Here is a 14,739-nt window from a genome sequence, read left to right on the forward strand (position 1 = left end):
GGGGTAACAGGCAAATTTGGCTTTGGAATACAGAATGAAGCAGGGAAAAGACTAACAGAGTTTTGCCAAGAGAACACACTGGTCATAGCAAACACCCTCTTCCAATAACACAAGAGAAGACTCTACACATGGACATCATCAGATGGTCAACACCGAAATCAGATTGATTATATTCTTTGCAGCCAAAGATGGAAAAGCTCAACACAGTCAGCAAAAACAAGACCGGGAGCTGACTGTGGCTCAGATCATGAACTCCTTATTGCCAAATTCAGACTTAAATTGAAGAAAGTAGGGAAAACCACTAGACCATTCAGGTATGACCTAAATCAAATCCCTTATGATTATACAGTGGAAGTGAGAAATAGATTTAAGGGCCTAGATCTGATAGATAGACTGCCTTATGAACTATGGACTGAGGTTCGTGACATTGTACAGGAGACAGGGATCAAGACCATCCCCATGGAAAAGAAATGCAAAAAAGCAAAATGGCTGTCTGGGGAGGCCTTACAAATAGCTGTGAAAAGAAGAGAAGCAAAAAGCAAAGGAGAAAAGGAAAGATATAAACATCTGAATGCAGAGTTCCAAAGAATAGCAAGGAGAGATAAGAAAGCCTTCCTCAGTGATCAATGCAAAGAAATAGAGGAAAACAACAGAATGGGAAAGACTAGAGATCTCTTCGAGAAAATTATAGATAACAAGGGAACATTTCATGCAAAGATGGGCTCGATAAAGGACAGAAATGATATGGACCTAACAGAAGCAGAAGATATTAAGAAGAGGTGCAAGAATACACAGAAGAACTGTAAAAAAAAGAGCTTCACAACCCAGATAATCATGAGGGTGTGATCACTCACTTAGAGCCAGATATCCTGGAATGTGAAATTAAGTGGGCCTTAGAAAGCATCACTATGAACAAAGCTAGTGGAGGTGATGGAATTCCAGTTGAACTATTTCAAATCCTGAAAGATGATGCTGTGAAAGTGCTGCACTCAATATGCCAGCAAATTGGAAAACTCAGCAGTGGCCACAGGACTGGAAAAGGTCAGTTTTCATTTCAATCCCAAAGAAAGGCAATGCCAAAGAATGCTCAAACTAGCACACAGTTGCACTCATCTCACACGCTAGTAAAGCAATGCTCAAAATTCTCCAAGCCAGGCTTCAGCAATACATGAATTGTGAACTTCCAGATGTTCAAGCTGGTTTTAGAAAAGGCAGAGGAACCAGAGATCAAATTGCCAACATCTGCTGGATCATCGCAAAAGCAAGAGAGTTCCAGAAAAACATCTATTTCTGCTTTACTGCCTATTCCAAAGCTCTTGACTGTGTGGATCACAATAAACTGTGGAAAATTCTGAAAGAGTTGGGAATACCAGAACACCTGACCTGCCTCTTGAAAAACCTGTATGCAGGTCAGGAAGCAACAGTTAGAACTGGACATGGAACAACAGACTGGTTCCAAATAGGAAAAGGAGTATGTCAAGGCTGTATATTGTCACCCTGCTTATTTAACTTCTATGCAGAGTATATCATGAGAAACGCTGGTCTGGAAGAAGCACCGGCTGGAATCAAGATTGCCGGGAGAAATATCAATAACTTCAGATATGCAGATGACACCACCCTTATGGCAGAAAGTTAAGAGGAACTAAAAAGCCTCTTGATGAAAGTGAAAGAGGAGTGAAAAAGTTGGCTTAAAGCTCAACATTCAGAAAACTAAGATCATGGCATCTGGTCCCATCACTTCATGGGAAATAGATGAGGAAACAGTAGCTGACTTTATTTTTCTGGGCTCCAAAATCACTGCAGATGGTGACTGCAGCCAGGAAATTAAAAGACACTTACTTTTGGAAGGAAAGTTATGACCAACCTAGATAACATATTCAAAAGCAGAGACATTACTTTGCCGGCAAAGGTTCGTCTAGTCAAGGCTATGGTTTTTCCAGTGGTCATGTATGGATGTGAGAGTTGGACTGTGAAGAAAGCTGAGTGCCGAAGAATTGATGCTTTTGAACTGTGGTGTTGGAGAAGACTCTTGAGAGTCACTTGGACTGCAAGGAGATCCTACCAGTCCATTCTAAAGGAAATCAGTCCTGGGTGTTCATTAGACAGACTGATGCTAAACCTGAAACTCCAATACTTTGGCCACCTCATGCGGAGAGTTGACTCATTGGAAAAGACTCTGATCCTGGGAGGGATTAGGGGCAGGAGGAGAAGGGGACGACAGAGGATGAGATGGCTAGATGGCATCACCAACTCGATGGACATGAGTTTGGGTGAACTCCGGGAGTTGGTGATGGACAGGGAGGCCTGGTGTGCTGTGATTCATGGGGTCGCAAAGAGTCGGACACAACTGAGCGACTGAACTGAACTGATGTATTATTTGTCATTAATGTACCAACTAAGACCTTCAGTTCACTATTGAACAGATGTACCAATAGAATCAATAGTTTCGGGTGATTTCCATGTCTCATTCTGTCTCATGGGAAATCTTCCACTATTTCATCATAATTATATTTGCTCACCACTTTTTTTTTTTATCTTTTGTAGGTAATGCAAAAATAACATCAGGAAGTTCCTTTCTGCTTACATTTTGTTAGGAGTTTAATGATAAATAAGTTTTATTTGAATTTTATCATAAACTTTTCCTGCATCTATTCATATGATGAATTATGTTTTTTGGGATTTGCTTAATAAGATAAAGTATTAAAGAGCATGCAAGGCAGCTAATTAACAAAAAATATATATTTTATGGATAAAAAAAAACAAACTCTTACATTCCTGGAATAAAGCTGTGATGTGCTACCTACTGTCATGCTATTGGATTCAATTTGGGTTAGAGTTTCTATATCTAAGCTGTTGAAACACATGAGTTTATAATTTTTCTCTCTTTTAATGATCTTGTCAGTTTAAAGATCAAAATTATAGATTATACCACCTCAAAAAAAAAAGTTAGAATATTTTTTTTTTCTATTTATATCTTCTGGAAGAGTTTAAGATTCATGCTATTTCTTGCTTCCATATTGACAAACTGTATTTATAAAGATATCTCAGGGTTTTTATAATAAAATTTTTATTAACAAAATCAATTTTTTCAGCTCATATAGGTATACTTAAATATTTTCATTTCTCCTGTCAATTGTGGTAAATTATGTTTTTGAAGAATTGATCTTTTTTCTGAATTTTTTAATATATTGACATAAAATTGCTTATAATATCTTATTTTCTTAATTTGGGTTTGCAGTAATGCCTTCTGTTTCATTCTTGACATTAGTAATTTGTATTTTCTCTATTTTTTAATCTCAGTTGATCTTTCTAAGGGTTTATCAACTTTATTAATGTTTGCAAGGAACCAATTTTTGGTTTGGTTTATTTATTCTGTTTTACATTCATTTTCTATCTCATTGGTTTCTGCTCTCATCTTTATTATTTTGTCCCTCCTGTTTGATTTGACTTCTTGTTTCTATTTTCTAGCTTCTTGAGATGGAAGCTTAAATCATGAATTTTCAGTTTTTATTATTTTTTAAGGTATGCACCTCTAAATTTTTCTCTGAGCACTTCTTTAGCCACATGCCACAAATTTTGATATACTGTATTATTATCATTCAGGTCAAAACACTTTCTAATTTCTATTACTGTTTCTTCTTCACCTATTGGTTATTTAAGAGGCTATCAGTCAACTGAAAAAGCAATTGGGGATTTTCTGATTACCTGTTTGCTATTCATTTTGATCTTATTTATATTGTAGATAGAATATATGCCCTGAGTACTTTTAATCTTTTGACATTTATTGGGGTTTGCTTTTAACCAATACATCATCTATGATGTTAAATGTTTACTGTGCACTTAAAAATCTTAAATTTGGATGTTGCTGGATGCAGTGTTACGTGTATGTCAATTACATTAAGTCATGCAGATATTCTATATCCTTAATGACACTGACATATTTCTATATCGTTTTTTATTTCTACCATTTGCTTTATTTTAAACTATATTATTGGGTATATACAAATTTAGGATTGCAATATATTCCTGTTGGTCTGGCTTATTTGTAGTTGTGAAATGTCTCACTTAATCTCTGGTAATACTTTAAAGATTTTTTTGTCTGGTATTAGTAACTATACCAGCTTCCTTTGGTTGATACTTTGTCATGTTTTCTTTTACTTTAAATCATTTCTTTTAGTTTAGTTTATACATCTAAAGTATAAGATGTACCTCTTGTAATCAACACAGATTTAAATTTTTGTTTTTCAGAAAAATCTCACCATTTTAGTCTTTTATTGATAGCATTTACTTCATTTACATTTAATATAATTAATGATATAATGGGTTTATACATAACATCTTACTATTTGTTCTTTACTTGATCCATCAGATTTATGTTTTTCTTTTTTCTTTCGTTCAGTTAGATCTAATTATATGCATGTCAGATATTTTCTGTGGTCCCACATATTTACTGCACACTTATCCCTATTTCCATTCTCTTTTCTATATATACTTTACTTGGGGATATACTCTATTGATCTGCCTTCTAGTTCTCGCGTCTAGTCTACGTTAAACCCATCTATTGTGACTTAATTTCATATAATGTATCTTTTAGTTCTGAAATTTCTATTTGCTTTTTTCTGCATTCTCTGATGAAATTTTTCATTTTTTAATCTATATTTCTTTTTTTCTTGAGTATAATAATAAAGTTATTTGAAAGCCCATGTTATTTAATTATAATATCTACATCACCTATAAGTCTGTTTCTACAGCCCGATTTTTTTCTTGCAATGATGTTATATGACCATGTTTCTTGACATATATAATGAGTTTTATTTAAATGACAGACATGATAGCCAGAATCTTTCACCAGAGAAAGTTAATCACTTCTACTAGGTATAATAGACTCAAGGGAAGGGTGATTCCCCTTATGCACTTAGGGACTCTGCTGAGTTTAGGCTGTGTTGCAATTTTAGTAAGACAGTCTAGTTCTAATTAAACCTGGTCCCTAAAGCAAGGCACTTTTAAAAGCAAAAGTTTTTAAGAGAATCTAGTGAATCTTTTGTTTCTCTAGAAACAAGAGTCTCTTGGAAATGCCTCTCTGTATCTGTTGGTCTCACAAATTTCCTTCAGGATTTGGCATATATCTTGAGGAGAAAAGTAATCAAGTGTTTGAGACTCCTTGAACCAAAAATTTCAGCCAATGCCTGGAACCTATGCTGCTGCTGCTGCTAAGCCGCTTCAGTCGTGTCTGACTCTGTGATACTCCATTGACAGTAGCCCACCAGGCTCCCCCGTCCCTAGATTCTCTAGGCAAGAACACTGGAGTGGGTTGCCATTTCCTTCTCCAATGCATGAAAGTGAAAAGTGAAAGTGAAGTCTCTCAGTCGTGTCCGACTCTTAGTGACCCCATGGACTGCAGCCCACCAGGCTCCTTCATCCATGGGATTTTCCAGGCAAGAGTACTGGAGTCGGGTGCCATTGCCTTCTCCGTTCAAAAAACAAAGAGAATGAAAATTGTTAGCTAATCTCTAAAAGGTTCTCTCCTCTCCAGAACTTTAATCTGTTTCTCTTTACTTCTCCATTTCTTCGATGTCTTTAAACACAGGGATTTTTATGTGTGTTTTATCCGTCTTTTCTGACTGTCCTCAGCAGGAATGCAAGTTTGACATAACTATTCCATTCTACCCAGTGATGGGAGTCCTCAGTCTCCGTTTGGGAAGTAAAAGAACAAACAGTCTTAATTACTTGCTACCTCAAAAGAGTTTTTAATTTGTAAGTTCCACTAAGGAGTTTTTCTTCTTTAGTTGTTTTATGAGGAAAGGATTACTTTAGGGCCAATATTCATTTTTAAAGTCCTGTTTGTTTAAAGGCTGAGGGCAACATGGACCAGCAAAGTTGAATAATCCTTTTGTAATTTGAAATCTAGCCAGGCACATGGTAATTATAAAGAGCAACCAGTTAAATGAACATAAAGCAAGCTGACAAGAATTCTGCAGAACATGGTGACTTGTATAATGTTCCCTTCTCACTGTCAAGTAGACACTCTCTGTTGTATTAAATAAATGTCAGATGGAGTAGTTGAGAACACTGTGAGCTTCTTAAATGTACTACAAACATAATTTGCCAACTTTCTCTGCTACAGGACCAAGTTATTCATAAAAACTACTTTTTCATTATATAGTAATGAAAATTATACATTATTTCATTAGGATATGAAAATTACATAAAGTAAAATAGTCATATGAATATATCTCTCTCTGAGGAAGTTACTGTGAAATTATTATGCATATTTTTAATAAGAGAATAATCTTTTCCTTCAAGTATTGAAAGATGCCCAATGAATCTTAGAATAATGTATTAAATTTTTCCTATTAACATAAATAAATTCTGCCCTTCTATATTATTTTAACTTATAACCACTAATAACAATAATAATATCAATAGCTTTAATCTAATCATGTCTAAAGATTTTTAAATGCATATTATGGATCAAGCCTAGTGCTTACTGCTCATATGTACCATCCCACTGAGTCACTGCATCAGCTGTGTAAGGTAGATAATTTTTACTTAATTTTATAGATGAGGAAACTAAGTTGAGGCTCATACACAGGTTTGTTTGATACCAAAGGTAATACTCTTAACCACAACTGTCTTTGAGAATAAATGAAAGCTGATGTATGGATTTCCAATTTAATAGGTACCTACTTCTTGTTCAGTTTCATCAGATGGCTAGACTAGTAAAGAGCAAAAAGTGTAAGTTAAATTTATCATTTCTCTCACTGTGAGAGGCTCAAATAAATGTTGACTGCAGAAAAAAGGTAGCAGCTAAAATGAGTTTCTGGCATTATCAGAAGATCACAATTTTCTGTCCCATCTCTGTCTAACAGAAACTTAAAAGGCTGACCTTATTATTTCTTCTTACCCCTGCTCTTTCACCCAAGATGGTCCTCTGTCCCTACTTTCTTGCTTCCACTTCAGTGTCTAGTGGACTAATCTGATTCCAACAACCCAGAGTCTAATAAAAGGAACTGTGTTAATCCAATCAGCTGTCAGACTAGGTCTATAGGGTTGCATTTCCTGATTGCTTGCATAAAATCATAACAAAGAATGACCTCTAACCCTTTTACTTGCTTTTCTTTTTCACCTAGGCTTTTAGTTATTATTACCATCATGGTTAATTTTGCTGCTGCTGCTATTATTATTATTGTTGTTCATGTGTCTTAATTAATGCTTTCATTGTACACCATTTAGCCAGACATGTCTACCTTACTGATATTTCCCCACCATATGCCTCTTTCTTATTAGTCTTAATAGAGATATCAAAGACTCCAATCTCATCATAAATTAATTCAACTTCCTTTGGGATACTTAAAAGTTTTAGGTCTCTATAAAAGCATCTGCTATAAATTTACTTATTTTTTTCTATTCTGTAGTTTCTATGTCATTTGTTAATCAAAATAATAAGAATAAAGGTACACCTTTAGTAATAATCCCCATGCCCATGTTATTTGCATGCTATTCAATTTTAATTCTTCTGGTCTTATTATCATTTCATTATTCAAAGTAATCCTTTTCTCTTTCCTCAGATTGAATCAACTTACAGTTAAAAGTATTTTTAATGATTTCAGAAATTTCCTTAGATAAATTATATATATTATAGTCTAGCTTCTGTAAGTAACACTTCTGAACATAACCCCCCTAAACACTGGCAGATAATACTCTAGGAAATAGGGATCAGTGTAGCCAGGCAACAATTTCAAAATCATCACATGGTCAAGCGGTAAGGTGGATATGAAAAATACAGGCAGAGGTTCTATAGAACCTCTCTGGAGGGGATGTCTTAATATATTAGCATTACAAAAATGTCTCTGGCTCCCCAATCTTAAATACATAATTTGTGAATAATATTATGGGCGTGCAGCTGGCAGTGAAGTGTGATATATTGTTAATGCTTTTTGCAAATGTTAGAGTGGATATCTATCAAGTCTCTATTGTCTCTGATGGCTTTCATATAGCACAGTCCAAAAAAACACTTCGATCTCCGGTTAACCTAGAGATTTTACTGTTCTGCAGATCATTAGAATTTTTATTACATCTAAATAATAAAAGCTATTATTAGGGTCAATTCATAGCTATAGAGTTTGAAATTTTAGGATTTCCTCTGTGGATTTGGCTTGTACTCTCTGGAATCTAAGCTTTTATTTGGGGTTGGGGGAGAGATAAGTTAACTTTTTGTAGTTTCCTTGTATAGGAAGACAGCCCTGATAATAACCCAATACTGTGCTAGAGAGCTAAGCATATCAGTTTCCAATTAACATTCTCCATCCAAACTCATCTCAATTTTTCTCCGGCTGAAGGGGATGGGGCTATACTGAAGGGTTGTACTTATAAAGTGATTATGAAATTTTCTTCTGTCACTCAGTGTTGTGTGATATCTCTGGGCAATTTCTGATGTTGCTGCTGTAGCAACAGCATATTTAGTGCTTGTCAGTGACAGGAGCATTTTGAAATTGTGAGGGAGGAGCCATGATTTATAATGTGCTACAAATTGCTCTCAGCGCTAGAATACAAATTCAAATATGATAGTTGATACCAATCTGCAATGTATTTTGGAGTAATCCCAATTGCTTATGAAAATCCCTTGATGGTTTAGGGATACATTTTGTCTACCAAACAGTCACTCTCACTGCACTGAGGATTCAGACACAATTTTTTAAATGCAGAAGGCAGAAGGGATTTCAGAATAAATTAGATTTTTTAAAACCCCAAGTGTTCAAAATAGAGGCATCTTTGCTTTAAGCATCAAACCCAGGAAGACTCTGCATATAGGGTAGCTCTGAGAAAAATTCCATTCCTAGTAAATATGACTGGCAATATCAACTGAGTATGACTTTAAATGACATGTGTCTGGTAGGCATTTTCCTACATGAAGAGTGAAAGTGTATTTCTCATCATTTCTTTTCACAACATCTTTATTGAGCAAGAACAAGTATGTTTGTATGTGCCAACCTCCACACACACACAATTCACTGGCAGCTGTTTCTACAACAGCCTAAAGAGTGCCAGAGTGGAAACAAGTATGCAATGTGGCTATTTGAACCAACAGAGCTATCTCATATTTTGATTGTTTAGACTCCAACACATCCATAATGTATTACTTGTTTAGAATTTGAGAATAAATTTATCATAAACAAATCTCAAGTTCAAGTGTCTGTATCTAAATTGAGAGAAGAAAAGCATGTAGACACAGGCAGCTAGACTAATGGCACACTGGCACCAGCAGTGGGAAGGAACACTCCCAATGGGCTTGACCTCAACCATTATTATCTCAATGGGATGGCCAGCAAGAAGGCACTGTGCGGTGGGAAACAAAGAGGCAGACTTTTCATGGCAATGAGGATGGTCCTTACCCTTGGAAAGTCCCATGAGAATTCCTCAACACTAACCCCTACAAGGATAGACTGCAATTTATTAATTCTTCATCATGTTATATACGGGGAGGAGGTCAATAGATCCTTCTCGTGTTGTAAGTTAAAGCTTTGTATCATTTGCTCTGGCTGCCATAACAGAATAGTGCAGACTGGGTGGCTTAAACAACTGAAATGTATTTTCTCACCATTCTGGAGGCTAGAAGTCTGAGATCAAGTTGTCAACAGTTTTGTTTCTTCTGAGGCCTCTCTCCTTGACTTGTAGATGATCATTTCCTCCCCGTGTCTACACATCATACCCCATTGGTGTGTATCTGTGTCCTGATTTTCTCTTCTTACAAGGACACCAGTCATACTGAATTCTTGCCCATCCAACTGACCTCATTTTAACCCAAATACCTCCTTAAAGGCCCTATCTTCAAATTTAGTGATACTCTGAAGTACTAGGAGTTAGGAATTTTGATATGTGAATTTGAAGAGAGACAGAATTCAGTGCATAACAAGCCTAGGCATTGATATTAATAATATTTCACCTCTACTGAGCTTCCCAATTCATTGTGGTTTTGCAATATTAGTCATGAATACGTTGACATATTTGGGCACCCTCTGCCTGATATGGTAAGAACATGGTGTTGAGGAAGCAGTAGAGGACTTGACACTTCTTGATCCCACAATGGATCAGCCAGTATCACATGTGCAGTTAAGCTGTGGAGGACAGTATTATAGCTCAAGCTTGGCCATGTGACTTGATTTAGCCAATAAAATGTGGGTGGAAGTGAGATGTTCCTCTTCCAAGCAGAAGCAGAAGAGCCATTGCATGGCCCCACCATGCTAGCCTTTCATTTGGCAGTAAGCCATGTTTTCTCAGAAAAGGCACAAAACCTGAGTAAAATGAGCCTTTGTTGTTGCAATCTGCTGAGATTTGGGGATTGTTTGCTACCTTAGTACAGTTTCATTGGAAAAGACCCTGATGCTGGGAAAGATTGAGGACAGGAGGAGAAGGGAGCAACAGAGGATGAGATGGTTGCATAGCATCACTAACTCAGTGGACATGAGTTTGAGCAAACTCTGAAAGATAGTGAAGGACAGGGAAGCCTGGAGGGCTGCAGTCCATGGGGTCACAAAGAGTCTGACACGATTGAGTGACCGAACAACAAATAGTAGCGTTTAGTCAAATCTGCATGATACATCCTGCATTCTCATCCCTGCCCCTGAGGTTCCTGTCTATCCGTGTTACACCATCCATAAATTGCTAGAAACCCCACCAGCATATGCCATGCAGATCCGTCAGCCTATTCTGGGCAGTGTCATGAGTTTTCTCCTGCCCAGATAAAACTCTAACTCCTTTTTATCCCTCTATTAGCAATCAGGAAAGCCACTTGACCAATATGATACATAGGAAGGTACATGCATGGAAAACCCTGCTGTTCAGCTTGATATATAAAATACTAAACCATCCATGGAATTCTCCAGGCCAGAATACTGGAATAGGTGGCCACTTCCTTCTCCAGGGGATCTTCCCAACCCAGGGACTGAACCCAGGTCTCCCACATTGCAGGCGGATTCTTTGCCATCTGAGTCACCAGGGAAGCCCATGGAAAACCTTTTAATTTAAACAGAGATGTATTGATCCAAATAAAAAGTCTCTCTAATAATGAGATTTCAAAAATGTTGTTTGGGGAAAAGGAAAGCCATTCCAGTAACTCTAACACTGCCTTATCTACTTACTAGATAACCCTCCCTGCCACTGGTACAAAAGTTTTAAAGCATAAATGCTAGGGAGGACACTCGAGCTAGAACTTGATCTGTGTATCCCTATCCCTACAGTTACTTACCATCTGTAGGCACCGTGCAGGGCTCTTCACATTTATTATTCCATGTACCCTCTTCAACAGCTCCATACAATAGTTACAACTTCTTATCCCCGCACTACAGAGAAGGCTCTGGTCATATAGCAGGTGAGTTGTACAGCCCATGCTCATAATTGTTGTGCTATTTAAGAGTGACATCAATGCATTCTTTACTCCCAGAATCCAAGAAAAATAAAGCATCACTGTGGATTTTCTAAGATGTGTCTTCCTTTTAGTTTATGATCTAAACTTTACTTGTTTGATGGCATTTAGGATAAAGGGATTGAGAGGGCAGGAATAGAGGAAGGTATTTCCCACTAAAATAACTTAGGAAGTTCAAAACCCAAAGTTGATCTAAACCTGTGCTTCAAACACTTGTAAATAATAGATGAGAAATAAAAAATAACAAAAAGAAAAATAAGCAACAAACAGGAAAGATGTATCAAGGTTAGCCAAACTGTCCTATGGATCTAAAAAGAAAAACCCAAAACAATGATAGACAGGAGTAAGGATGCTCAGACCATGACCTCTCAGACTCCGCTAGTAGTCAAAACACTTGCTCCTACAAGATAATGGAGATTAAAATGGTTCCGTGCCACAAAGATACCTAGAGCCAAGTTCACTACTTGAAGCCAGAAGCTAGAGGTGGTTAGCCACTGCTCCTGAAAGGAAGTCTTTTTCTAATGCTACTGAACGAAGCCCAAGGCTTTAGCTGTTAGAAAGTCTGTGATCTGGCAAAGGAGGAACCAAGCTTTCTGAGTCTGTGAATGAATCAGCTATTTCCCTAGTACCTTCAGAAATTTTGCACAATTATAAAACCTTGATCAAAAGTAGGGTGTTAGGGGCCTGGGTGAAAGCAACAGCCAAGTCTCTAAGCAGAAAGAGGAAAGTAGAAAGGAAAAGAGCAAGAAAAAAAGTGAGAAAATCACCCCACTTAATGTGAGCTTGCACACTCAAATTCTAGAACACAGAGAAAACTAATGCTAACAAAGAGAATGATAGATAAATAAATAAATCACTCTAAATAGAATCTAAGTCATAAAACAATCTAACAAAGACTTAAAAATATGTATGGTGAGTATGGCCAAAAACCAACAACAGAAAAATATAACAATAAATAATAAAATAAAAACACAGAAATGAAACAAGACACTTATGAAATAATTAGGAATAACTAGGAATTCTGGAAAGGAAAATATCAGAAACAGAAAAATTAATAGAACAAATTATAGACCAGGATGAAAAGAATTAGTAAACTTGAGTAGTTCCAACATACATTGAAAAGGAGTTCCAGAAGAACTGAAGAAATAATGGCTGAGAATTTGCCAGAGCTGAAGAAAGACAGGAGTCCTCAGATTCAATGTATATTCCAACCTCTGAGTAGGATTTAAAAAAAATGAATGCCCAAATGAAATTTAAAAATCTAAGAGCTGCCCAAAATGATAGATGATGGACAAAATAATGGCAATTAGACTGGCAACAAAATTTTCATTAGCAACCATAGGCGCCAAAAGACAATGTAATAATATTTTCAAAGTGCCCAGGGAAAGAAATAGTAAGCTTCAAATTTAATACACAGCTAAACATTTAATTAAGAGTAAGAGCAAAATAATGGCCATTTTATACTTCCAAAAATAAAAGAGTTACCACCCACAAATACTCATTAAAGAAATTATTAAAGAATATGTTTTGGCAAGAAGGACAGTGAAGCCAGAGTGAAGATGGACATGACTTGCACATAGATCAGATCCAATCTATGTTCCCTTACCCAGGGGAGAACTAGATTTTCCTATATCTCTTGAAGTCAGGCTTGGCCATGCGACTTGCTTTGGCCAAACAGAACAAAAGCAAGCAAAGTGATGCCTAATTCTCTTTCATGGAGGCTTTAAGAGCCAGCTCAAGTCTACTGTACCCCTTCTCCTCTACCCCCACCACCCACACTCTTCAAAACGGGTGCTGCCCCTTAAGTGGCTTCAGAATGCAGGAGTTGAACCTCTAGCCAACCAGGGATGTGAGCAAGAAATAAAACTCTGTTGTTCAAGCCACTGCTTTTTAAGGTTGTTTGTTATGGCTGATACAAAGACAATCATACAAAATCAGAGAGATTACAAAAATTGATCAAATATGCTTGAAAATTGAATTAAAAATCAATTATAAAAATGCTAAATTTTAATGAACATCTAAATCTCTAGGTAACAATGTGGAGTATGTTCAAAAGAGAGTTTAAAATATTCTAGAAGACAATAGAAACACAGAATAATCTTAAGCTTTGTTTAAAAATGTATAGAGACTTACACATGTTTACAATTTAAGGATCCTTACCAGAAGAATAGAAAGGCAATTTATAGCTTTCAAACAGCAAGGTAGAGAAAGTAGAATATTGAAAACTCACTCAATTCATGTGAAATTTGGAGAAGAAAAAGGTAAAGAAAATGATAATAAACAGAAATTATAAAAGAATGTGGCAGAAATACATCAAAATATTAAAATCACAATAAAAGGAAAGGAGTAAAGTTACATATTAAAAGAATCCCACTGGATCAAACAATCTAACCAGATTGCATATTTTTAAGTCTGGTCATTTGCTGCTTTATAAAGAATATACCTAAACAAAGCAAAACAAAAAAAATGAAAGATGCACTAAATGAACAATAATTGTGGACTGAATTGAATCTCCTTCCTCCCAATTTATGTGTTGTACCCTTACCCCTAGAACCTCAGAACATGACAGTATTTAGAGATAGGCTCTAAAAAGAGTTAATTAAGTTAAAATGAGGTCCTTTGAGTGGGCCCTAATCCAGTATTACCAACATCCCTATAAGAAGAGGAAATTTGCACTCAGACAGGTACAGAAGAAGTGTGGGACACAGGAAGAAGATGCCAGAGGATTGTCTACAAACCAAGGGAGGCCCCAGAAGAAGCCAGCCTGGCTGACACCTCGCTGTCTGACGTCAAGCCTCCAGACTGTGAGAAAACTAATTTCTCTGTTTAAGCCACCCAGGCTGAGGTACATTGTTATACAATAGCACCCCTAGCAAGCTAATACACTGACCAAACACACACAGAGACAAAACTGGTGTGACAATCTAACATCAGATCAAAATAAAACTCAAGTCAAAACACATGAATAGCATTACAGTGGAATATCAACCACAAAAATCCCGTGAACCCTCTCTAGTCAAGCTATAGTTTCTACTTCTCAAAAAAAAAAAGAAGAACTCTCTTGTAAGTGTTATCAAAGACTTTCATGTTATCAAAAACCAATGGTCAGTTTCCAGTCATCATTCTGAATATCTCTCCTTTCCTCTAAGCAGCACCATACTCTTCACTCTCTCTTCCTGGCCCTTCTGATTTGCCCAAACTTACACACTACTCATGGGGCTGAGGGCTCAAGCTTCCAGTGTCTTCTCTTCTCCATCTACAAGCTCACAGCAGAGACTGCTCTTGCCTCCTCAGAACAGCCGCAGAGGCTGTGGGCA

Source organism: Bubalus bubalis, chromosome 22 (assembly GCF_019923935.1).
Source record: "Bubalus bubalis isolate 160015118507 breed Murrah chromosome 22, NDDB_SH_1, whole genome shotgun sequence".
In the NCBI taxonomy this organism is placed as follows: Eukaryota; Metazoa; Chordata; class Mammalia; order Artiodactyla; family Bovidae; genus Bubalus; species Bubalus bubalis.